Consider the following 25,477-nt stretch of genomic DNA (forward strand, 5'->3'; position numbering starts at 1 on the left):
AATACCCACAACGAATTGAGAATATTTTTAAAATTTTGTAATAGTACATGTGTTTTACTGGAAGAATTTTCAGCTCTCTAAACAACTCCATGCTGTGGTGGAAACGGTCACATTACATATTTTCCTTATGACACATTTTTGAATAGTAAGATGTTGCTGGATTTTACTGTAAGACGCACCACCCCAACAGCATATGCCATATTGAAGCTTAGAGTGAACCAAAGCGTAATAAATCGTCTTAAGCGTTGCGTTTGAACATATATTCCTTAGACTATAAAAATAGCGCACAGTAGATCGCATGTATGCCGTCAGGCGAGAAATATGTGATGACCAACTTAAGGATTGGTCCACAGAAACACTCAGATATTGGAAGGTATCAACTCTTGCAATTGGGAAGCAGTTATCGCTACAATTAAATCATGTGCCAGAGCACGACATATTGCTAAGAGCGAAACGTCTGCAGTCAGTGGCGTCGAATATATGGCAATATAAGGTGAAGTTCTTGGATGTAAATTGAAATATATCTGTTGAGTTTAATTGCTGACGATCAGTTTATGTTTAGCAAACCACACTCTCAACAAATGAACATCGAAGTTGACGCCTGCAACCAATTTCAGATAGTTCGATGAACTATAGGCCATAGCAAGGTCGTTTGCAAAAGCGGTAACCTTTCCATAGAACGGAAAAGAAAATAAAGAATTCGAATAAACAAGGAACAGTGTTGGACCTAGAATAGACCCTTGGGTACTCCAAAGGTAGTTGTCACAGAATTGCTTAAACTATTGCCAATCTTTACTTTCTGCACTCTTCCTGATGAATATGATTTCAGCCAATTATACATAAAGCCACGAAAGCCTACGCAATACAATTTATCTAATAGTATTTGGCGATCAACAATATCAAATGCTTTCGTGATATAAACAAACAGGCCAGCACAGTTCTGATTTTTGTTTAACTCGCCATAAATAACGGAGCAAAAGCTCAGCAGGGCATCTTCTGCTGAGAGACCAGATCTAAATCCGTATTGCATCGAGCTGAAAAAATGTTTGTTATTAAGAAAAGGAAGAATTCTACTTTTAACAAGCTTTTCAAAAGTTTTGGAAATAGAAGAAAATAAAGAGATTGGTCGGTAATTGTTTATATCTTTTTTGTTCCCCTTTTTAAATAAAGGAATGACAACAGCACATTTTAATCAGCAGGAAAAGTTCCAGAGTACATGCTTTTGTTAAACAAATAAATTAAAATGTCAACCAAATTTAAAACGACTTTTTTCAAAATCTGATTTGAAACACCATCGGAGCCACAAGATCTGGAGTTGTCCAAAGATTTTACTACCTTCAGTAATTCAGTGCCAGTAAAAGGTTCAAAGAAAAAACTAGTACCTAAATTTGAAATAACTGAGTTATTCATTGAAAGTTCGTATGTATAAGCAATTGTATAAGTTTGACCGATTGTTGAAATCTGACTATTAAAAAGGTTTGCTGTGGGATCAGAAATATTTAAGCCACTATTGCATAAAACAACTGATGAGTCAATTGCTTTAGGACTCCGATTTAAAAGGCTGTTTATAACATTCCATTCCTTTTTTGGGTTTCCATACGACGACCTAAATTCGTTTCGATAGAAACTGTCGCGTTCCAATCGTACTTCTTTTCTTAACCTTCTACATAGATCTCTATGTCGACTACGAAGCCTTGTATTCGACGGATTTTTAGTGCTCTTTCTTCCAAGCTTGTTTTTAAGGCGATTCTTTTTTACCAACTGCTTGCTGATCCAAGGCTTTAACTTTATATCAGATCTAGGTGAAGTGACGGAGTAGCTTGCAGCCTGAAGGTGGCTTAAAAAAGTATTTTAAAAAATGTGGTATGAATTGGATACGTCTTTCTCAGCAAAAAATTTGCCCCAGGACTCAAACCGTAGGGTTTGATTAAGTAAACCGAAATTAATCTTAGTGAATTTTGAACTCGGATTACTTCTATTTACGCTTTTTTGCATGCAATGTTCATTACTATACAAGCCATAGTATGATCTGTAATTTCGAAATCAGGGTTTATGTCGGAAATATTATTAAAACTACTACAGCTGCTGCGACCAAAAACATGGTCGATGTAGCTTCCAGAAACACTACGAGTAGATACAATTAAAAATGATGTTAAACCAAGATTAGCCATAAGCGTTAGGTAGTTATCAGTTGTATCACTCAGTCTGAGGATATCCAAATTAAAGTCACCTAAAATGTCTGTGCAGAAACCGAATGTAATCTATAGACACACATGAAATTAAAAACTTTGTCAGATATGATTAAGGAGATCTTTAAAATATCTGCGCTTGTAATGTTATACTCGACATATTCACACTCGTAAATATTTCGAACAAAAGCTCCAACACCACTTGCAAAATATTGCTCATTAGTGTTAGCAAAAAAAGTATAGCCAGATATTGTAAAGTCTCGTATTTCATGAGAGTATATCCATATTTCAGAAACGAAAATTAAATCTGGTTTGTTTTTAAACAACTCAAAATGACAGACTAAAAGATCAAAATTTTTCCGAAGACTGCGTATATTTTGGTGAATAGCAACAAAAGAGTCACTATTACTGGCCAATAAATTTAAATCATTAATAGGCGTGTTTATGGCATGGCTTTTATTATTTAGCAAATTTAAAAAGATCATTAATTTTGATGATAAATAATTATATGAATCTAAGTTCCTTCTGACAAATCGTCATAAGTTCTTAAAGCAACAGCCTCGCCATTATCAGCCTTTTTTATCATAATTTTTTTATTTTTCAACCATAGATACTTATGACATTTTTGTTTTTTTTTTTTGCCGCTGTAAACAAATCATTTATGTAAATATTGTGTTTGTTTGCATCAACAAAAAGCTCAGTGGTTCATTTTCCCTTTGCCTTTCGTTTACTATACATCACTTTTCTCTTCATCTCAATAGAAGCAAAGTGAACACGCAGCATATTGTCCCCCAGCGGGTTAGAGGGTCAGAAAATACCCGCGGTAGGCATGCCTGTCGTAAGAGGTGACTAAAATACCAGATTCAAGGGGCTGTGTAGCGCAACCCTTCAGGTTGCCAGCGTAATATATAGCTTCTCCAAACCCAATTGTCAACCTCACCTATCCGCGGCGAATCCTGTTTCACTAACAGACGAGGCTCTGGCGACCACAAGCTCCTCATGGAACTTGGCGGTGGGGAAGGAGGGAATGGCCTGAAGGTTTAATTTGGCTCCCGAGATGGTCGGGCTAGCGCTTTAATGGTGCTGTGGTACCGGAGCGTATCCGGCAAAGGACCATCACATCGATAACACTCCCCAAAGCCTTTGGGGAGAAACCTTATCGCTACAAAAACAACAACAACAACTCAGCACAGTACCCAAATGAGAAGATTTATTTCCCTACTTTAGTTTTTTAATATAACATCTGCTTAAATCTTCTGTCATCACGGTTATACACAAAACAGAGCTTAAAATATTTTTTGTGCATTCTGTAGTGTGCCTGACCACACTAATGCACGCGATACATATTGCTGAGTCAACAGGTTTGATGTCTCGATTGCATAGCTTTACTTATGAGCCACCTGTGACACATAGCTTAACAATATGTGATCGCATTGCATAGCTTAGCAATGTATGATCGCATTACAAGTGGCACACTTATTTCAGAAACAATTAGCAATTAAGCATTTGTATGTATTTCAAGCGGAAATCGATATGAGAAGTACTCCAAAGTTCAATTTAGCAATTAAGCAATTTTGTATGCATGAGTAGAATTAAGAACTTCACTGTGAACATATAAAAGCTGGCGATGTGCCAAAAAAATCATTCTTGACTAAAGACTTAAACCTGGTGGTTGTCTTTATTCAGGAATCAAAGCGTGCATTTTAATGCTCGGACAAATGCGGCTGGAGAGCTAAGATAATACTCAAATCCACAATTCATCTTGGACTAGGTCCTACATAGGAGAATTAGGGTAACACTTGACTCAATCTTGATTCAGTAGACAAGGTCCCCTGCAATTCACTGGCATTCTCACTTGCTAGCTGCGGCACACCAACAATGTCGACAGCGCTGCTTAGCAGTTGTTGCTCTCTCCAGTTCAATGCAATTTCAAGCTTGCATACTTTAACACACAGTTTGAAGTTTTCTTCTTTGAGCTCCTTTACAATGTTGAGAAAATCATTATTTTGTTTCTTTGAACTAATTATCTCGTCGTTCAACAACTGCAAAGTTATTTGTTTCGTGCCTGTATCATTATTATTATGCACTTGCACTTGCTGAGGGAGGTGGGAACCACTTGCGTTGGTGTTGTTATTGTTGTTGGTGTTGTTATTGTTGTTGTTAGTTTAGGAGGGTGGAGCCGTGTGTAGAAGTCCACGAAAGTGGAGAAAGCTTCTGACCACTGCCGGTGGCTTGCGGCCAGGTATCCTTCGGGTAGCCGCTAAACATCCGTTTAGCAGTGAGCTAATGTGAGAAGGCGACAACGTGGCTAGGCCTCTCTGACATAATCGGTCTAAGGGCTAGACGGGGGAGATCTCATCGGCAGCGTCTGTACACCTCTAGGTGCGGCTGTAAGCGGGCGTCTGTCTGGGACAAGCGGCTCGCTATATAAACGTGCAAGTAATATTTTCACCCCCGCTGAGCGGGTTGTGCGCTGGGCTTGGAACCCGCTACGTAAAACCATACTCCAATGAAATATAACAAAAATCCTCGGATAAATACACTCTCTATTGATAAAGACCATGGCAAAAACGTGTGAAGGACAATTAATTGAGGGCATGCACCTGGAACGTCCGCTCCCTGAATGGGATTGGTGCAGATGCCCGGCTGGTTGATGTCCTCGTCAAAACAAAATCTGACATCACCGCCATCCTAGAAATGCGTTGGACGAAGCAAGGAAGAAAGAAGATCTAAAAATTATGACATCTATTGGAGTGGCCATACGTATAAGCGCAGTTTCGGCGTCGGATTGGTGGTGGAAGAGAGACTTGGTCGCCAAGTTCTGGCGTTCACGCCTGTGGACGAGCATCTCGACGCTATCCGAATAAAAGCCACATTTTTTAATATATCATACATCTGCGCCCATGCGCCGACAGAGGAGAAAGACGATGAGGTGAAAGAAACTTTTTATGAACAATTAGAAGGCACATACGAGCGCTGCCCCCGTCATGATATAAAAGTCGTGCTTGGCGAATTTAACGCCAGGGTGGGCAAAGAAGGTATTTTTGGCCCTACAGTCGGAAAGTTCAGCCTACACAATGAAACTTCTCCTAACGGAGTGAGGCTGATTGACTTTGCCGCTGCTCGAAACATGGTCATATCTAGCACGAGGTTCATGCATAAAAAGTACATCAAGCTACATGACTGTCCCCTGATCGAATTACTCGCAATCAGATCGATCACGTTGTGATAGACGGACGGCATGCCTCCAGTGTTTTAGATGTGCGCACGATCCGAGGACCTAAGATCGACTCAGATTATCTCGTTGCAGCCAGAAAACGTACCCGCCTCAGCGGGGCTAAATCCAAGGAACAAAAAAAACACAAGGAAAGCTAGAAGTCGAAAAGCTTCAATCACAACAGACTGTCAATGATTTCGCAACTCGACTCTCACACCTACTCTCTGAGAACACAACTCTGCCTGAAGGAATACAGGAGCAGTGGGACCATATCCCCAAATCACTTCGTACTGCCGCCGGGGAAAAAATTGGTTACCGGTGGCCGTGAAAAACAACTGGTACGATGAAGAATGCCGCGTTGCAACCAAAAGAAAAGACGCTGCCTACAGGGCTACGTTAAAAGCGAACGCAATAAGAGGAGTGTGTGAACGCTATCGTGAGTTGAAAAGAGAAGCGGGACGCCCTTTCAGGAAGAGAAAAGCAGAAGCAAAAAGGCGTGAGTGCGAGGAGCTTGAGCTGCTAGCCGCCAGAAATAATGCCTGAAAATTTTACAAAAAATACGGCGACATACGGAAGGTTTTAATCCCGGGGCAAACTCCTGTAGGAACGAAAATGGCGGCCTTGTAACTTATGTCCAGAGAGTGCTTAGATTATGGGGGGTACACTTCACCACGAGATGCATGGTTCCAGGGGGGGGGGACTTTTTTTTGTGGTGACTGTAATGAAGTATATAATACTAATCTACAGAGTAATTTCTTTCCACACAACGGATTTTTTAAATTTTTAATTTTTCTTGCTTTTTTACGTTATTATTACATATATTTAAAAAAAGTTCCCGCTCCCCCTAGAACGTAAAAAACCAAGAAAAATTAAAAATTTGTAAAAATCCGTTTTGTGATAAGAAATTACTATGTATATTAGTATTATATACTTCATTACAGTCAATACAAAAAAAAGTTCTCCCCCCCCCCCCCCCCCCCCACTGGAATCGCGCATGCACCGCGCAGAGATGACGAAAACGATCCCGAAATCGATAATGATGGAATATATGTCCCCCGCCCGATTATGACGAAGTTAGAATAGCAATAACCAGATTGAAAAACAACAAGGCCTTTCGCGCTGATGGATTGCCTGCGGAGCTATTCAAGTACGCCGGCGAGGAGTTGGTAAAGCGCATGCAGCAGCTTCTTAGCAAAATGTGGGTGGACGAGTGCATGCCTGACGGTTGGAATCTTAGTGTTCTTAGCACAGTCCACAAGAATGGGGATACTGCAAAATGCACCAACTAAGGTCCTAAAGTCCTTTGGACTAGGTAGGCAATTGAAAAGTAAAGTCCTCTCTCGGCGAACGAAAATCATACTCTACAAGTCACTTATCGTACCCGTCCTGCTATATGGGGCAGAAGCATGGACCATGACAACAGCAGATGAAGCGGCTTTGGGAGTGTTCGAGAGAAAAGTTCTTCGAAAGATTTATGGACCTCTACGCGTTGGCGATGGCGAGTACCGAAGAAGATTTAATGATGAGCTGTACGAGCTATACGCAGACATCAACATAGTCCAGCGAATTAAAACGCAGCGGCTGCGCTGGCTAGGCCATGTTATGCGATTGAAAGATGATGCTCGGGCCAAGAAAGTGTTTCTATCGGAACCCGCCTATGGAAGCAGAGGTAGAGGGCGGCCCCAACTCCGTTGGAAGGACCAGGTGGAAAACGATTTAAACTCCCTTGGTGTGACCAATTGGTGCCAGTTGGCGGAGCGAAGGAGCGACTGGCGCGCCTTGTTGGAAGGCCATAACCGTTTAGACGGTTAAGCGCCAATTAAGTAAGTAAGTAAGGTCCTTTCAAGTGTATTGTGCGAAATATTGAAGTCCACCGTGAACCGGCTGGACCTTATCAGTGCGGTTTCAGACCTGTTAAATCTACCATCGACCAGATTTTCACAATGCGCCAAATCATGGAATAAACCAGTGAAAAGAGAATCGACACACATCTCCTCCTCGTCGACTTTAAAGCCGCCTTCGACAGCACGAAAAGGAGCTGCCTATATGCAGCTATGTCTAAATTTGGTTTCCCCGCAAAACTTATACAGCTGTGCAAAATGACGTTGAGCAACACCATGAGCTCAGTCAGAATTGGGAAGGACCTCTCCGAGCCGTTCGAAACTAAACGAGATTTCAGACAGGGTGACCCCCTATCATGCGATTTCTTTAATTTGATGCTGGAGAAAATTATACTAGCTGCAGAACTTAACCGCACTGGAACAATATTCTATAAAAGCATGCAATTACTGGCATATACTGATGACATTGATATCATCGGCTTAAACACCCGCGCTGACAAAACGAAGTACCTGCTGTCATCGAGCAAAGAGTCAGCGCATACGCGCCTTGGCAACCACGCTACTGTTGGCAGCCATAATTTCGAAATAGTAAAAGACTTCGGTTATTTGGGAACCAGCATCAACTCTAGCAACAACATCAGCACTGAAATCCAGCGAAGAATCAATCTTGCCAATAAATGCTACTTTGGACTAGGTAGGCAATTGACAAGTAAAGTCCTCTCTCGGCGAACGAAAATCATACTCTACAAGTCACTTATCGTACCCGTCCTGCTATATGGGGCAGACGCATGGACCATGACAACAGCAGATGTAGCGGCTTTGGGAGTGTTCGAGAGAAACGTTCTTCGGAAGATTTATGGACCTCTACGCGTTGGCGATTGCGAGTACCGAAGAAGATTTAATGATGAGCTGTACGAGCTATACGCAGACATCAACATATTCCAGCAAATTAAAACGCAGCGGCTGCGCTGGCTAGGACATGTTATGCGAACGTAGGATGATGCTGCGGCCAAGAAAGTGTTTCTGTCGAAACCCGCCTATGGCGGCAGAGGTAGAGGGCGGCCCCAACTCCGTTGGAAGGACCAGGTGGAAAACGATTTAAACTCCCTTGGTGTGAACAATTGGTGCCAGTTGGCGGAGCGAAGGAGCGACTGGCGCACCTTGTTGGCCGGCCATAACCGTTTAGACGGTTAACCGCCAATTAAGTAAGTAAGTAAATTTTGGGAATATTTGCGCTCTTATTTCCAAATGTCTTATGCGGTTGTTGTTTTTGTACGTTTTGCATGTTCTGCTTTTATCTAGAAGGCGCCGATGACATTAGTTTGTTTGATGCTTGTGAGGCAGTCTTCGTTCCGGTCGGAGCAGATACATTCATGGCAGCAACAGATATAGAAGTTGGCAATGGCTGTTGATGTTGGACTTTATGTGTAAAATAGAGCATGATACGCATCGATGCTTAATGTTATTGCACTTCATATAGTCCAAATCAGCAGCAGTAATTTTGGCGCAAGAGGCATGATAAACTCTTCCACAATCGGCACACGCGACTTTGGTCACATCCACTCTATCGGCTTTGTCTTGGTAAGTTGGACAAAACATATTTATGTATAGAAAGGAACGTATTGGCTATTGTGTTGAAATAAAACATATTAACAAAGTGCGCATCCAACGACACTGCGAAAACACGTCCGCACACAACGAAAGTCAATACATACAGGACACATGAGAAAACGAAAATCGTTAAAGTTGACTTTAAAGTGAGGAATAGTTTACCTGCCCGGTAAGTTAATTGAACTTTATTGGGAGGATGAGAAAACGGTTCTTAAAGTAAAGTAATTTTTATTGTGACATCTCAAGCCGTTTCCGTTTCCGTTTCGTTTGAAAGGGCTGTCATTCGGGTGGGTCTGATAATCGGTCAACATATATCTTGGTATGGCCCCATTAATGTTAATTGGTGGACTAACTTATTTTTTAATTTTTTTTGGCAATATTTTTTATTTTTCTATGATACAGCATTCAAAACTGCATTCAACCATGAAATTTTTTTCCGGGAAGTGGACCAGGAACCTATCTATTTCAAGAAATTTATTATAAGGAAATTATTACAAGGAAGCGGAAGAGATAGAGGAGAAGGAAGAAGGAAGAAGAGGAAAAGAAGGTGATGAGGAAGATGAAGTGAATGGGGAACAAGAAAAGGAAAAGGAAGATGACCCGGATACCCCTAAAAGATGTTTATACAATAAGGACATCCAATAAAAGCTGTTGATGAGTACCTTAGTACAGGGAATTTTTATACTTATTGCTGACTATGGTCTCGAAATAAAACGTGGATCAGGTTATCACTAGGATGTGTGTTTATATTATGGAAATCAAATTTGAGCTGTTGATGTGTGCTTTAGTACAGAGTCTTTTTTATACCGCTGGGTGACTAGGGTCTCGAGATATAGACAAAAACCTGAACCCGGGTAACCCTTGGATGTGTTTGTAAAATATGGGTATCAAATGGAAGCTGTTGATGTTAGCTTAAGGGCCCTTATCTCATCTAGCCTTTAATTGTCGCAATCACTTTATCCTCCTTATAAGTGAATTACCCGGAGGAAAAATTTACCGGCAGCTCATCTGCCATTTAAATTTTATTTTTAGCTTTGAACGTATATAAAAAAAACGTAATAAAAAACAGTTGCCAGTGAGGTTCGAACCGCCGGCACTTTGAGTTTTTCATAGCAGCAAAAAGTAGCCGCAACGATGCATTCTTTACTTAGGTTTAAATTAAAGCATATCATGTCAAGATTGAAAGTATACAGCAAAAAAAGTAGTACACTTTTAATGTGAACGTTTTGCAGTTTAAATGTGACGTTGCCAAATCTAAATCAAATGCAAGCTTCATTTTCACATGAGAAAATGGAAATCCTGGCTTTAAAGTAAGGAATAGTTTACCTGCCCGGTAAATTAATTCAGATTTATTGGGTGGATTACATCTCAATCCGTTGCCGGGGTATAGACCTTAATATTGATTAGGGCTACCAGTGGATGGGTGTTCACGATATGGGAATCAAATGAAAGGATTTTCGTATCGGATAGGTCTGATACAGTGACGCTAACAGTGCGTATACGTAACATAAAAATAAGAGTTACGCATATATAAGTAAAAATGTAGTATACATAAGTGCTTTAAACATATTTATAACAATGTTTTAATAATTACTACCAGTCGTAAGGACTTTAAATCGTTTTCCACCTGGTCTTTCCAACGGATTAGGGGCCGCCCTCTACCTCTGCTTCAATAGGCGGGTTCCGATAGAAACACTTTCTTGGCCGGAGCATCATCTTTCATTCGCATAACATGGCCTAGCCAGCGCAGCCGCTGCGTTTTAATTCGTTGGAATGTCTGTGGATGGCTGCGTATAACTCGTACATCTCATCATTAAATCTTTTTCTGTACTCGCCATCGCCAACGCGTAGAGGTCCATAAATCTTTCGAAGAACTTTTCTCTCGAACACTCCCAAAGGCGCTAAATCTGCTTTTGTCATGCTCCATGCTTCTGCCCCATTAAGCAGGACGGGTACGATAAGTGACTTGTAGAGTATGATTTTCGTTCGCCGAGAGAGGACTTTACTTTTCAATTGCCTACCTAGTCCAAAGTAGCATTTATTGGCACGATTGATTCTTCGCTGGATGTTGTTGCTAGTGTTGATGCTGGTTCCCAAATAAACGAAGTCTTTTACTATTTCGAAATTATGGCTGCCAACAGTAGCGTGGCTGCCAAGACGCGTATGCGCTGACCCCTTGCTCGATGACAGCAGGTACTTCGTTTTGTCCTCATTCACCATCAAACCCATCGTTACCGCTTCTTTTTCCAGTTTGGAGTAAGCAGAACTAACAGCGCGAGTGTTTAAGCCGATGATATCAATGTCATCAGTATATGCCAGTAATTGCATGCTTTTATAGAATATTGTTCCAGTGCGGTTGAGTTCTGCAGCTAGTATAATTTTCTCCAGCATCAAATTAAAGAAATCGCACGATAGGGGGTCACCCTGTCTGAAACTTCGTTAAGTTTCGAACGGCTCGGAGAGGTCCTTACCAATTCTAACTGAGCTGATGGTGTTGCTCAACGTCACTTTGCACAACCGTATAAGTTTTTCGCGGAAACCAAATTCAGACATAGCGGCATATAAGCAGCTCCTTTTCGTGCTGTCGAAGGCGTCTGTAAAGTCGACGAAGAGGTGATGTGTATCGATTCCCTTTTCACGGCTTTTTTCAAGATTTGCGGCATTGTGAAAATCTGGGCGATGGTAGATTTACCAGGTCTGAAGCCGCACTGATAAGATCCAATCAGCCTGTTCACGATGGGCTTCAATCTTTCGCACAATACACTTGAAAGGACCTTATATGTGATATATAGAACGCTGATTCCACGATAGTTTGTGCATTTTGCAGTATCCTCCTTCTTGTGGACTGGGCAAAGAACACTTAGATTCCAATCGTCGGGCATGCACTCGTCCGCCCATATTTTGCGAAGAAGCTGCTGCATGCGCCTTACCAACTCCTCGCCGCCGTACTTGAATAGCTCCGCAGGCAATCCATCAGCGCGAAAGGCCTTGTTGTTTTTGAATCTGGTTATTGCTATTCTAACTTCGTCATAATCGGGCGGGGGGACATATATTCCATCATCATCGATTGCGGTATCGTTTTCATCATCTCTGCGCGGTTCCAGGGGGGGGGGCTTTTTTTGTATTGACTGTAATGAAGTATATAATACTAATATACATAGTAATTTCTTATCACAAAACGGATTTTTACAAATTTTGAATTTTTCTTCCTTTTTTACGTTCTAAGGGGGCGGGAACTTTTTTTTAAATATATGTAATAATAACGCCCGGTGAATCGCTGCCTCCATTTAGGAGAGCAGAGAAGTGTTCCCCCCATAATCTAAGCACTCTCTGGACATAAGTTGCAAGGTCGCCGTTTTTGTTCCTACAGGAGTTTGCCCCGGGCTTAAAACCTTCCGGCTGTCGCCGTATTTGTTGTAAAATTTTCAGGCGTTATTCCTGGTGGCTAACAGCTTAAGCTCCTCGCACTCACACCTTTCTGCTTCTGCTTTTCTCTTGCTGAGAGGGCGTCCCACTTCTCTTTTCAACTCACGATAGCGTTCACACACCCCTCTTGTTGCGCTCGCTTTTAACGTAGCCCTGTAGGTAGCGTCTTTTCTTTTGGTTGCAACGCGGCATTCTTCATCGTACCAGTTGGTTTTTCATGACCGCCGGTAACCAATTTTTTCCTCGGCGGCAGTACGAAGTGCTTTGGAGATATGCTCCCACTACTCCTGTATTCCTTCAGGCTGAGTTGTGCTCTCAGAGAGTAGGTGTGAGAGTCGAGTTGCGAAATCATTGGCAGTCTGTTGTGATTGAAGCTTTTCGACATCTAGCTTTCTTTGTGTTTTTTGTTCCTTGGTTTTAGCCGCGCTGAGGCTGGTGCGTTTTTTGGCTGCAACGAGATAATGGTCCGAGTTGATGTTAGGTCCTCGGATCGTGCGCACATTTAAAACACTGGAGGCATACCGCCCGTCTATCACAACGTGATCGATCTGGTTGCGAGTATTTCGATCGGGAGACAGCCATGTATCTTGATGCATCTTTTTATGCATGAACCTCGTGCTGGATATGACCATGTTTCGAGCAGCGGCAAAGACAATCAGCCTCACTCCATTATGGGAAGTTTCATTGTGTAGGCTGAACTTTCCGACTGTAGGGCCAAAACAACCTTCTTTGCCTACCCTGGCGTTGAAGTCGCCAAGCACGACTTTTATATCATAACGGGGGCAGCGCTCGTATTTGCCTTCTAATTGTTCATAAAAAGTGTCTTTCACCTCATCGTCTTTCTCCTCTGTCGGCGCTTGGCCGCAGATGAATGATATATTAAAAAATGTTGCTTTTATTCGGATAGCGGCGAGATGTTCGTCCACAGCCGTGAACACCAGAACTGGGCGACAGAGTCTCTCTCCCACCACGAGTCCGACGCCGAAACTGCGCTTATACGTATGGCCACTCCAATAGATGTCACAATTTTTAGATCTTATTTCTTCCTTGCTTCGTCCAACGCATTTATTGGATGGCGGTGATGTCAGATTTTGCTTTGACGAGGACATCAACCAGCCGGGCATCTGCAACAATCCCATACAGGGAGCGGACGTTCCAGATGCATGCCCTCAATTAATTTTCCTTCAAACGTTTGCAATGGTCGTCATCAATAAAAAAAAAAAAAAAAAAAAAAAAAGCCCAGCGCACAACCCGCTCAGTGGGGTGAAAATATTACTTGCACCTTTATATAGCGAGCCGCTTGCTCCAAGACAGACGCCTGCTTGCAGCCGCACCTAGAGGTGTACAGACGCTGCCGATGAGATCCCTCCGGCCAGCACTTAAACCGATTATGTCAGAGTGGCCTAGCCAGCGGATGTTTAGCGGCTACCCAGAGGATACTTGGCCGCAAGCCACCGGCAGTAGTGAGCTGCTTGAACCGCATGCAAAAGAATCGCTCTGGCCATTCCCAAGCGAATGGCTGTCAGAAGCTTTCCCCACTTTCGTGGACTTCTACACACGGATCCACCCTCAGCATAATTTACTACCATAAATAAAGTATACTTTCACTGCACAACCTTCCGCGAACTAGTAAATTCTAGAGGGAGAAACGCCTAGAAATATGCGAGCGAGGAAACCGAAGAGAATAAAAGCAGCACAAGCTGAGGCATGATTGCTCATTGATTTAAGCACGCTATTAGTTGCGAAGTATAAGTGTTATTGTGAAGTATTTTCAAAGTAGTCTCATAAAGACCATTTTGCATTATTGAATATTAGTCCTTATTTATTCAACAGTTTAGCGATACGAACAATAGTAGAAGGTTGCAAATAAGCGGAATTGCACTAAATTCGTAACAATATGTATATTTGAGCGGGTAAAATTTTTTTCCCATCAGGAGTATAGCAAAAACGTAATCTACAGATGATTCTAAGAAAAATTGCTGAAGACACCACAGCTCTAAGTCCGTTTTCGAGGTCCCCAATTTTGCAAAATAGATATCCTACATTTGTATGTATGGTTTGGCCAAAAAATCTTCATAAAACACTCTTCAACACTCAAACACACTTCACTAAACTCTTTCAACAAATATATAAATTTTACAACGGAACTTGAAGAAGACGGAAACCTACCATATCTTGACTCAATTATTATTAGATGCAAAAATGAATTGAAATTAAAGTAGTATAAGAAATCAACATCAACAGGACGAATCATCAACTTTTATTCAAAGCATGCAAAGACGATGATAATGAATACAGCAATGGGCTGTATAAGAAGAATGTTAGAAATTACGGACGACACTTACCACGAGGAAATTAAAAATGAAATAGAACTATTATAAAGAAGAAATGATTTTAGTGAAAACATAATTAAAACCCTGTTAAATAAATATCAAGAAGAAAAGAATCAAGAAAGAGAAAAAGAAAAAGAAAAACCGCAGGAAATATTTAAGTCAGTAGCTTATGTGCCAAAATTGTCGGAACGATTGGCCAAATCAGACTGATACAACAAAGATGTAGTAAAAATAGCCGATAAATTCTTTAAAAAACATATATAATCAAACAAAATCAAAAATTCCACATACATAAAAAAGCAATATGCTACAGCGTATATGTTGGAACAACAAAGGCAAACTTAAAACTCGACTAGCGCAATACAAATCGGATTACAAATATTGCCACCATACTGCAAACCAAAAAACTGCACTTATGACCCACTGTACTGAAAACTTCCACTCACCAAACTTTGAGCAAGCTACTATTCTTCAACAAGAACAACATTACAGAAAACGATTTACTCTGGAAATGCTTCACATTATTAACACACCAACCAGCAAACGAATGAACTACAAAACGGACGTAGATAACTCCGCTAGCTTCTATAGATATTTGTTGACAAACAAACGATCAGTGATAAACTCCACGTCAAGTGATACGCACGTGTAAAAAATGTATGTGATTAATTTTTTAAAATTTGTATGTTAGAAAATTTGTTATTTATTTATTTATTTTGTTATTTTTATGTTTTATAGTTTTCACCCTGAAGACGATTACCGTGTGTAATCGAAATATATTGGTAATATATAAAAAAACCCTTGTGCTTTTATTTCAATTCGGACCTCAAGCCAGCTATAAAAAACTGATTAGTTAACAAAAAGGTCGCCAAAATCAAAATTTATTGAAAATATATAAAGGAATTAGCGACGAGCTACAATATATGTTTATCAAAATGAAACACTCACAAACTTCCTGGTCGTCAGGAAAGTTAATTACTTCACAAGATAAATAGCGATTCCGATTTAATATTCAGTCGTGCAATTGGAAAGAAATTAATTGAACTCCAAAATGCACTTACCACATTAAAATTTATGCAAGTGATTAATTGCAAATAGGAAATTAAAAATTAAGGGACAATGGAAAGGAGTTAGATTACACAAAATAAATTCACTTGTCAGTTCAGAATTTAAAACACAATTCAAAGTTTAAGATTTACACTTGTGAAAATTATAACTCGAAAATGGTTAGGAAACTCACCCGGGGCTAGCTGCTGGCTCGTGAACTTTCCAAAATAGAAGAAGGAGCCAAGACCGCGAACAAGTTCGTGGCACCTACCGATAGCTAACTTTCGTTGAGTTTTTCCCCTTCAAAGTTATCTCTCGGCTGGTGTTAGCCTTTACCGGTATTAATAATAAAATAAATAATGTGCGTGTTAGGGTGGTCCAAAATATTTATCCTGGTGGCCTAAACATGCCGGCCCCCTTGCGGCGAGCAACTTGAAACTCGGTGAGTACGCCAGCAACTTTCCCAAGGCAGGATAAACTAAATAAATTAAAAATATGATATGTATGTATAGTTGTATGGTAAGTGCGATCTCCGTTGGACATCCGTGCTTTCAATACTGCAGCCTCGCTGAACTGTGGATGAAAGAGAAAAGCGTTAGTGTTCAAGTACGTGAGATTGCTTGGTTTAAAATGCACCTTGTGGTATAATTAAAGTTTTTATAGTGGGTGGGCCACCGTGTTGTGATGGTAGCGTGCTCCGCCTATCACACCGTATGCCCTGGGTTCGCATCCCGGTCAAAGCAACATCAACATTTTAGAAATAAGGTTTTCAATTAAAAGAAAATTTTTCTAAGCGGGGTAGCCCCTCGGCAGTGTTTGGCAAGCGCTCCTGGTGTATTTCTGCCATGAAAAGCTCTCAGTGAAACTCATCTGCCTTGCAGATGTCGTTCGGAGTCGGCATAACACATGTAGGTCCCGTCCGGCCAATTTGTAGGGAAAATAAAGAGGAGCACGACGCAAATTGGAAGAGAAGCTCGGCCTTAGATCCCTGCGGAGGTTATCTCGCCATAAATTTTTTTTTTTTTTTTATAGTGGGTGGGCTCCAGACACGACGAGGCCGAAAATTGTGGCTTGGGTGAGGAGCCCGCCGTCAGTCGACGCGGGTGTGCCGCCGACCACAATACAGGTGTAGACGTCGGCGCCCAAAGTGAGCAGCACTGGCGACGATCAGTAAAACGTCGGATCGGCCAGCTTCATGAACTGGAATGGGACCGCTACCGACGGGTCCAGATTTGCCGTGGGGTTTAACCTCGCATAGTTTGCTATTACGGTGGCTTGGGTCGTGATCTTTCCCGCTACCCCATACTTCCCTCGAAGAACGACGGTTCACCTCGAAAGACGTGCGTTATTGTTGCGCTCCAGGCGTAGATCCTGGCATAGATTGGCATCGATAATGCTGGTGGGAGCGCAAGCATTTAACAGGGCGCGGACCAGGTGTAAACGGCCTCCTGCCTCAATTCGGACTATGGCTGTCGGCGCGATGCGATCAATGCTCGAGTATAGTCGGCGCCGCTAAATTGTCCCGGAGTCAACCACTCCTGAAGCCAGTAGGGGTGTGTTGTTGCCTCACGAGGGCTCTATGGTTGTTGCGCATCTTATTAGTGGCCGCCCTCCCAGCGAACTGTCGTGACGAGCGGGACGGACGCGGTTCCGCGTCGTCACGCTCTTAACTGTAGAGCGGTGCGATGGGCGGAAAGGACGTGTCTCCGCGCCATCCCCGATTTGTAAGCGTGCGAAAGCGCCGTGCATAGGCGAGCGGTTCTCGGGTCTCTCGTGACTTAGTGGTGGCCGGAATCGCCGCGTCTCTAAACTGACCGATTGGGCTACCTCTGCTGCATTGGCCAGCCTCTCTTCTTCCTCGACTTGCTGGGCCCATGATTTCGTTTGCTCCGTGACATGGATGGAGAGGACCCCATCCGAGCTCGCATCGTCGTCGTCGTGCTTGCTTTGAGGTGGCAACGGCTGATCTTCGTCCATATGTATCGTCGTGTGATGTCGTTCACTGCAACGTCGGCATCGGTCTTGGCTGTGGCATATTTCCAGGCGGTTTAACGGGGATAGGCAGTTGGGACAATAACGGTGAATGAGTATTGCTCGTAGTCGCTCCTCAGTCGACATACCACGGTAAATTGGGCCCAATCTCACTCCGTGCGGTTTGGTGCACAGACGGCAAGCGATGGTGAACGCATTGGGGCGTGCCTCGGTTTTGGAGCGTTTGAGTGTAAATCCAGGCATGTCTGGAAGTGGTAGCGTTTAGTAATATCGCTGCATAGGTTGGTTGGGTGGCTAATGGACGGAGACCAGGGGTCGATTCTGGCTGACATATTGATTGGCGTACTCGGAATAAGGTATTCACGTGGAATGCATAATCTTATTAGGTTATTATGCAGTGATTATGATATGGTTGTGGTGGTTGAAACCACTATCAGACTTTATAAAAGATTTATTTAGATAGAAAATATTTTCATCAGAATAAAAATTCTGATATTGAAAGCCATCAATAGTAAATTAAGAATTATTGAGTATAGACTAAGGACAAACTATATTTTTTGGTGTTTGCCTAAGGCAGGCATCACGCGGTAATGTACGCTATATCACGGTAAACCCGTGTGTTGTCACGGCTCCTTGTCATTCATAGCTGGTGAATGAGATTGTCGTTTAGCGACGTCGTTCAAATAAAAATGTGCGGCAGATGTAAAGTGGCCTTTATTCGCTGCACTGGAACACTATTTGTGTTGATTTTGGCAATTTTGGGGTGAGATGCACAAATTGTGGTGTGTTTGGTGATTTCAACACAACCCTAGCGGAAATAGACTACCTTACCGAGTGCGGTAATTTGTAGAGCTGTCAGCTGCTAACTCTTCCACTCATTGGAGTATACAGCTGTACGGTGCTGCCAATTTGGCAGCATAGCAATACCTAATGGTCATGTCGCGAAAGTGTTTGAGGACATTGACGTTTCAATTCTGACGCGACCTGAATTCTGAAATGTTTCATTTTTTTTTTGTGGGTTTTTTCTCATAAAGTTCATTTGGTTGAATTATTATTTCATAAACGTTTCTGAACCTTCCTTTAGTTATTTTATTAATCTTGAAAATTGCATCATAATCTCCAATTAGCTTTTCAGCAGTTAAGTTTAGGCTGATAAAACTTGAAAGGTCTCCTTCGAAAGTTGTTTCTTCGTAGTTTAAGATACAGTCTTAAGCTAAGTTGGAGTGAGTTAGGTTTTTTTTTCATATTTTGTTTTGTGAAGTTCAGCGTGTCGTCGACCGCTGTTCATGTGATCAGCGCTTTTGGTTTTACTCATTTGCTGATGTCTGTCTGGCAGCACTGTATTTTAGTGTTGTTATGTTCGCTGAATCTGTGCACAAAACCGGCATTTGTAGCGTGACAAGCGAAGTGGCAAGTTTCATCCAAGGAAAAAAAAATATGTGAGTATAGGGGTTGTAGCCCTTTTTTGGTTATGGGATCATTTTCCATAATATAATGAAACCACTTTCTTTCCTTTTCGTTTCAGGGCATCGTTCGAACTTCGTCCCAATCTTCGCATTACCTTCTTGAATTTACCGCGGAACTACAATCGCATAAGATTGACGGTACGGTATTATGACGAGGGACCCTCGTGGTACACCCGTTTTTATCGGGGTTATGAGGGGCTCTTTGGGTGCGCGCAGACTCAGCGGGCGGCCAGGAATTTGTGTGCCGAGTGGGTGGGCACACGCTTAGCTGCTTTACCACATAGAAGGCCCACCTCAATCTCCACATGGGCTTTGCACCCTATAAGTGCAGCTGCGGGTAGCGATACCCCTCGGCTTCCTCGCTGGGGTTGCATCGCCAGCGAAAGCATAGTTCGCATTAAGCGGGATTACGTCGGTCTCTGCTTTTTCAGTGTGTAAATATATTTTTTTTAACAAATAAATTTTAATTAAAAATGTGCGTTTCTCTTTTGTAAAATATACTTTTTTTGGACGGAGAATGGACAAAGTTTTTTTTCTTTTTTTTTGTCTTTTATTTTGTCTTTTATTTTGTACTTCCTCCCCTTTTTTCTCCTATGGTTGTTTGTTTTTTTTTTTTTTTTTTTGTCCCAAACCATAGCTGTTGGTAGGGTGCGTCGTGCACCTACCTAGCTCGCGTATGACTTGTTGTGTTTGTCGGATCTCACGGATCCGAATTGTGGTACCCTGGTAACGCCTACAATGTGTTCCCCGCTTAAGAAACAATAAGGGCAAAGTCAGACGAGTGGCAACCTTGTTTCGTTCATTCAGAAATGTCATTCATTCATGGAAATGAGTATACAGACATTTTTGAATGAATTTTCATTATGAAGAAAAATGCGTGATGGGTAAGTATAAGTATGCCAGTATCGTTCCCTTTTTATAATTTTATAAATATTCTAATTTCTTATTCTTTGTTTCATTTCAGCTAACTACTTCTTTAAAATTGAGGCGATGATCACGTTGCGGTCCGCCGCTGCTTGAGTTGGTAAAAGATTTACTACGTACATGACGTCTCCCGTGGTGGCTACGTCTTGAATGCTTGCGATTGCTTACGGCACCAAAGCAAAAAACACCTCCAACCTCACAATCACTATCCATCATTTCGTTTTGTAACAAATGTTCCACATAAGGTGATTGATGAACCGAAGCTGAGACCGATGCTGCGACACAATCATCAGTGGCGATTTTAGATATATTTACTGATGCATTCCCGTTGTAAAGTTGAAGAATTGCATTACGTTGCTGACAATTTGATGTTGACTGAAATAGTGGTTGCTGTGGTCGTCGTGTTTGGATGCAATGTGCCGATGGATCTCTTGATAGCTCGGAACCAAAATTGCTTGCAGTACTGAGGAAAAGTTGGCATTCAGGTGGTAGATTTGTCCCATAACTCAGCACACCGGGATAGTAAGCATCAATCGGGAATGACTCGGGGACAGAGAATGTATGACGTAAGCGTTGAATCTTGTAACTATGGGTACCATTATTTACGACAATCCACGACCGTTTCAAATAAGTTTGTTCGATATAATTTGATGAGCTCTGAGGACGCGAGGGGGCATTTGCCTTGTTTTCACTATAACAGATTGTTGTTGATTGTGACCAATTTGGCCTAAAGTGAGTGACATATTGAGTGAATCATCTCTAAATACGGCGCTTCGTTCCTCAAGTTGAGTCGGCGTTCCGATAGAGCTCGCTGTGGCCTCCAGTTGTTGCGCAACGGCACATGATAGTTCACACCCATTGGGAAGCGATGTCGCGCCCGCCGAAATCCCCATGGTCGATTGACAGCAGCAGCATCCCTGTGTAACTGCGGCTCTCGACTGTGAAGCGCCTGCAGAGCCACAATCTGCAGTAGCCATTAGCACACGATTGGATAGTTCATTGCATATTTCTGCCTCGGGCATTGAGGTTCCTGATATTTCTTCCGCCACGCTGCCCGTTGCGAGTGTTAGAGCTGCAGCTGCTGCCGATGTCGTTGGACGATCACCAGTGTGGGTGTTAGGTTGTATGCAATTTGAATGCTCGCAACAACGCTCAGCATGATGATGATGTCTACGTCGTTGTCGCTGGCGTGCATCACGTATTTCTTGCTCCATACCGACTTTGATTACTTCGTCATAGTCCGGCGGGGCTTCATAGCTAGGCGGTTCATCCGGTGTCGTCTCCTCTTGACGATCCAAAAGCTCACTAATCGTTTCCAGATTATTTTTTAGTTCGCGTTGATGTCGTGCTCTCACACCCATCCGGTATAAAATGAAAATACCCAATGTGCTTATTATAAAAATGCCGGTAGCTGTTTTCAAATCTGGATACTGTTCAATTTTCGGAAAATAATAATTTGGCTTATGTGAATACCAACGACGATCGTGCTGTAAATGTGCCCAATCCTCTTCGCATGTCTCCGGCTCATCTGCACCATCACCGCAATGATCAAAACCATCAGCATGTAAACGTATGGATATGCAATGATTATTGACACATAAAAAGTCCGAACCAATATAACAATTTAGATAATTGAACGCCGCTTAAACGTATATAATAACCAGTGAGTACAGGTACAATATGATTCTCTTTACTCATGCCATTGTTAGGCCAAACGACACTCTCTATTTCAGCTGCATCGGATGTTGTACCCAAACGTATAGTTAGATCCGAACGTGAAGCCATATCATGAAATTCCTCAATGTGCAGCGATATGTGGGTTCTCATCATCATATAATTATTACCAGATTTTATGATCCATATGCAATCGTAAAATCTTATATCGGTGCTATTTTCAATCATATTCATCATAGTAATTGCACCACCTGGCCCTGAAACCATGCCACCACAATCTGTGTATGGCACCAAACGATCCTCCTTCAATTGCTTCGAGGACACAAGAGAGATCTCGGCACGAAATCCAATAACCGCATTACCATTACCACGAAACTGTAGCAACAATGATTTTCCATTGCTTATTGTGATGGGCGAACGAAAATGTTCACCGGTATAGGGATCCAACATTTGACAGTTCGAATCGAATATTTCCAAAGTTGAGGTGAGACCCAATTGAAAGTCAGTAAAATCTAAACGCACTTGACAATTTTCCGATTCACATGTTAATATAGTTCAATACCATAATCACGAGGGTAAGGCATTGGAAAATAAGGCGTGGAGATGACATGAGGTGCATTGATAGAATAATTGCTGTAATGGCCAGCCGCTGACAATTTTAACATTTCCTGGTATGTATTTATTTTGCGTAATCCAATAAGAAAATCTCAAACAAAGTTGGTAGGTATGTTAAGCAAGTTAACTTTGGGTATGGTTGCCGGTTAAAGTAGAATTTTATTAGGCACAAAGTATGTTTTTTTTAATAAAAGATATACACCAAAAATTTATTAAACCGTGCACGGCAACAGAGGTGAAAGTACTGAGTTGAACCACAAAATAATTTAACTCATTTGTGTATTATGAACTGCGCACAGGGCAAAAAGCGGCCGACGAATATAGCAGCAGAAAAAATAATGTAAAACACAAACAAAACCCAGAATGGATTGAGTATTAAAAGCAAAAACAGAAACAATTAGAATCTCTGGAGCCATGTATTCAGTTGTACCGCAAAGGTATGGGTGCGCCAAAATATTATGTGTCACAGTCATAATTTTACAACTGATTGGTTTTTATTTCAGTTTAGCGACCAGTTGAACAAAATATCAGTGCGAAGTTGTTACATAAATACAGGCCGTGAGTGGATGAGGGAAGGGTATGAGATGAGGGTGTGGTTTTATTGGGGGGGAGAAGTTGTTCACTACGATGGCACCTACCAAGTCTCGAGGGGACTTTGGAAGAATATGACGGTGGGTAAATATTAGTGTGTAGTGGTGGATGCTTATACGTTGTTTCTTCCCCCCTTTTGTGTCACTGTTTAAATGCCTTGATTTTTTCAACAAGACTGTATATTTACCAGGTGTATGAACAAATTTACGGAAGCAAATGCAAAGGGTAAAAAACTGTATTCAATTGGGAATTTTCAATTGCATTGGACTTGAGCGCCTGCATTGGCACGTCAGCTTTATTTCTGAAGACAAACTGTGTAACTGATTCACTACTGACTTTGGCAGAAGAGTTAAGCTTTTGTGCGGCGTGCTACACAGGGAGTATTTACCCTTTTATTCTGATATTTCGGAAGGCTCATTCCCGTTTAAATATCCATTGAAGGGTTGCGAATAAAACTTTAATTTAGAATATTTGGAACCCGTTAGCCTGATACTATCTCGTGAGGTCCAAATATTTTAAATATAAAACAATTTTTAAATGGAGACGTATGTTCCGAGAATACGGAGTGAATAACTTAACGTACTCAATGAGTACATTTCGTTATGGCATCTCCATTGGTTTTAACGACATTTTTACGCGAATCGACTTGCTGGTCCAGTTGACGTGGAATGATGAATCTTCAATTAGGTACTTCTCATAAAATTACTTATGTTCAGCCACACTAATAGATCATGGCATGGTTAGTAAATTCATCATAAGATCAAGAAATGTTCTAAGCAATTATGCAATTCAGTACTTATCAGCTATTCGTAACCTGATGGCTTTGTATTTTTTTCTACTAAGTCCTATTGGCCTCATAAATGGCTCCAGGTTGGACGGGTCATTTGAAGACGGGCTTAGTGGTCGGGAGTTGAGACAGGATCAATCCTACACAGGAGGGTGCTAAAATCCTCGAGAATAAATTTATGATCCGATGCGATTTTTTTGAAATTAGTTTTGAAACTCTTAACTCCCGCTTCGCACAGTCCACCCATATGAGCAGCGGCTGCTGGTATGAAATGCCATATCAGGGTTTGGTGGGCATATTTAGAGAAGGTTTGGTTGAGCGCATCAACGAGCAATGCCTTGAACTCTGAGCGGAGAGCCCTCGACGCACCGACAAAGTCGTCCCGTTGTCGGAATAGAGGTTTTTCGTGCATCCTCGTCTGGCGACAAACCGACTAAACGCGGCGGTGCTGAGGTCGCTAGTCGCCTCTAAGTGGATCGCCTTAGTCGTAAAGCAGAAAAATAGGCAGAGGTAACCCTAGGACATGCGGCATCCTCGTCCGCTGTAAGACTTGATGTCAAACGGTCCGGCAAAATCCACCCCTGTATTGGTAAATGCTCGAGAAAAGGTGGTGCGTTCCGCAGGAAGAATTTCCATGAGTTGCGTCGGGGAACGTTTGCGGAATAGCGTACAGGCCTTGCGGTTGTGGCTGATGGATCGGATCATCTTTTTGACCCGAGGTATCCAATACTGCGTTCGTAGGAGCCGCATCATTAGTTGGTTTCCGTCATGTATGGAAATGGTGTGGACAAACTGGACTGGGAGACGTGTGAGTCGGCAGGCGTAAGGGAGGATTATCGGGTGACGCTCGTCGACGGGAACATCCCTGGATGCGTTGAGACGACCCCCCACCTGAAGGACATTATTTTCGTCGATAAAGGGGTCTATAGAGAGGATCTCGCTCGGAAAATAAGAGGGGACATGCAAGTTAAGGAACATGACTACATTCAATTCAAATGCTTAATATAGACAGGATGCTTCAAATATTACAATCTGAATTATTTATGAAATTCGGGGTATTCGAATGTGCTCCCACACACTGAACGGGATTCCAATTTCAAAATCTCAGATTACCTCGGGCTCATTTTTATATCAGTATGAAGAAGTTTATATATAAGGGTCAAATGTAAATTTAATTTTCGTTTTTAAGATGAAACGGCATAGAGAAGCCAAGTTTTTTCATAAACTCCAATACAAACTAAAACACTTAGCGATCCTGCCAGGAGCTGCTAAACAACCTGTAATAAAGTTACGCGTCTGGACAATATTTTTAATAAGTAATTTAAAAAATGCTGCGCCTAAGATGTTGCATCCTGCTGGCAGCATAACTGTGTATGGGCAATATTATTTTGTTTTCTTTTGCGTTGCCGTCTAGCGCCCATCATATAGGCACTAACAAATATGTATAAGCATGCGCAGAACATTGAACTGTAGGCACATTTTTGCTTTTGCATAAACTATTATGCGCCTGCTTACTGCCAGCAGATATATGGGTATGAACACATGTACGTACATACCAACCATATAGAGATATACGTACATCCCGATATACGTAGATATCAAAGATAAGGATCCTTCTTCTTTGTGCGCTGGCATATTCTGCCAGCAATCTTAAAGATACATATCCTGATATATGTATATATAAGACATACGGGTTTCCCTTTTCTTATGCGTTTTGAACGCTAGCTTACATTTGCTCCTCAAAATGGTTTCCCTCTGCGACCA

The 25,477-nt window shown here is 41.9% G+C and overlaps 1 pseudogene; it reads right to left on the bottom strand.

Moving 5' to 3' along the window:
* Window positions 1-18,243: 18,243 nt before the first annotated feature.
* On the bottom strand, window positions 18,244-22,319 carry LOC137234154 (uncharacterized; annotated as a pseudogene).
* Between the last annotated feature and the right edge of the window lie 3,158 nt (window positions 22,320-25,477).

The sequence above is a fragment of the Eurosta solidaginis genome, chromosome X (genome assembly GCF_040869045.1).
Source record: "Eurosta solidaginis isolate ZX-2024a chromosome X, ASM4086904v1, whole genome shotgun sequence".
Taxonomy (NCBI): Eukaryota; Metazoa; Arthropoda; class Insecta; order Diptera; family Tephritidae; genus Eurosta; species Eurosta solidaginis.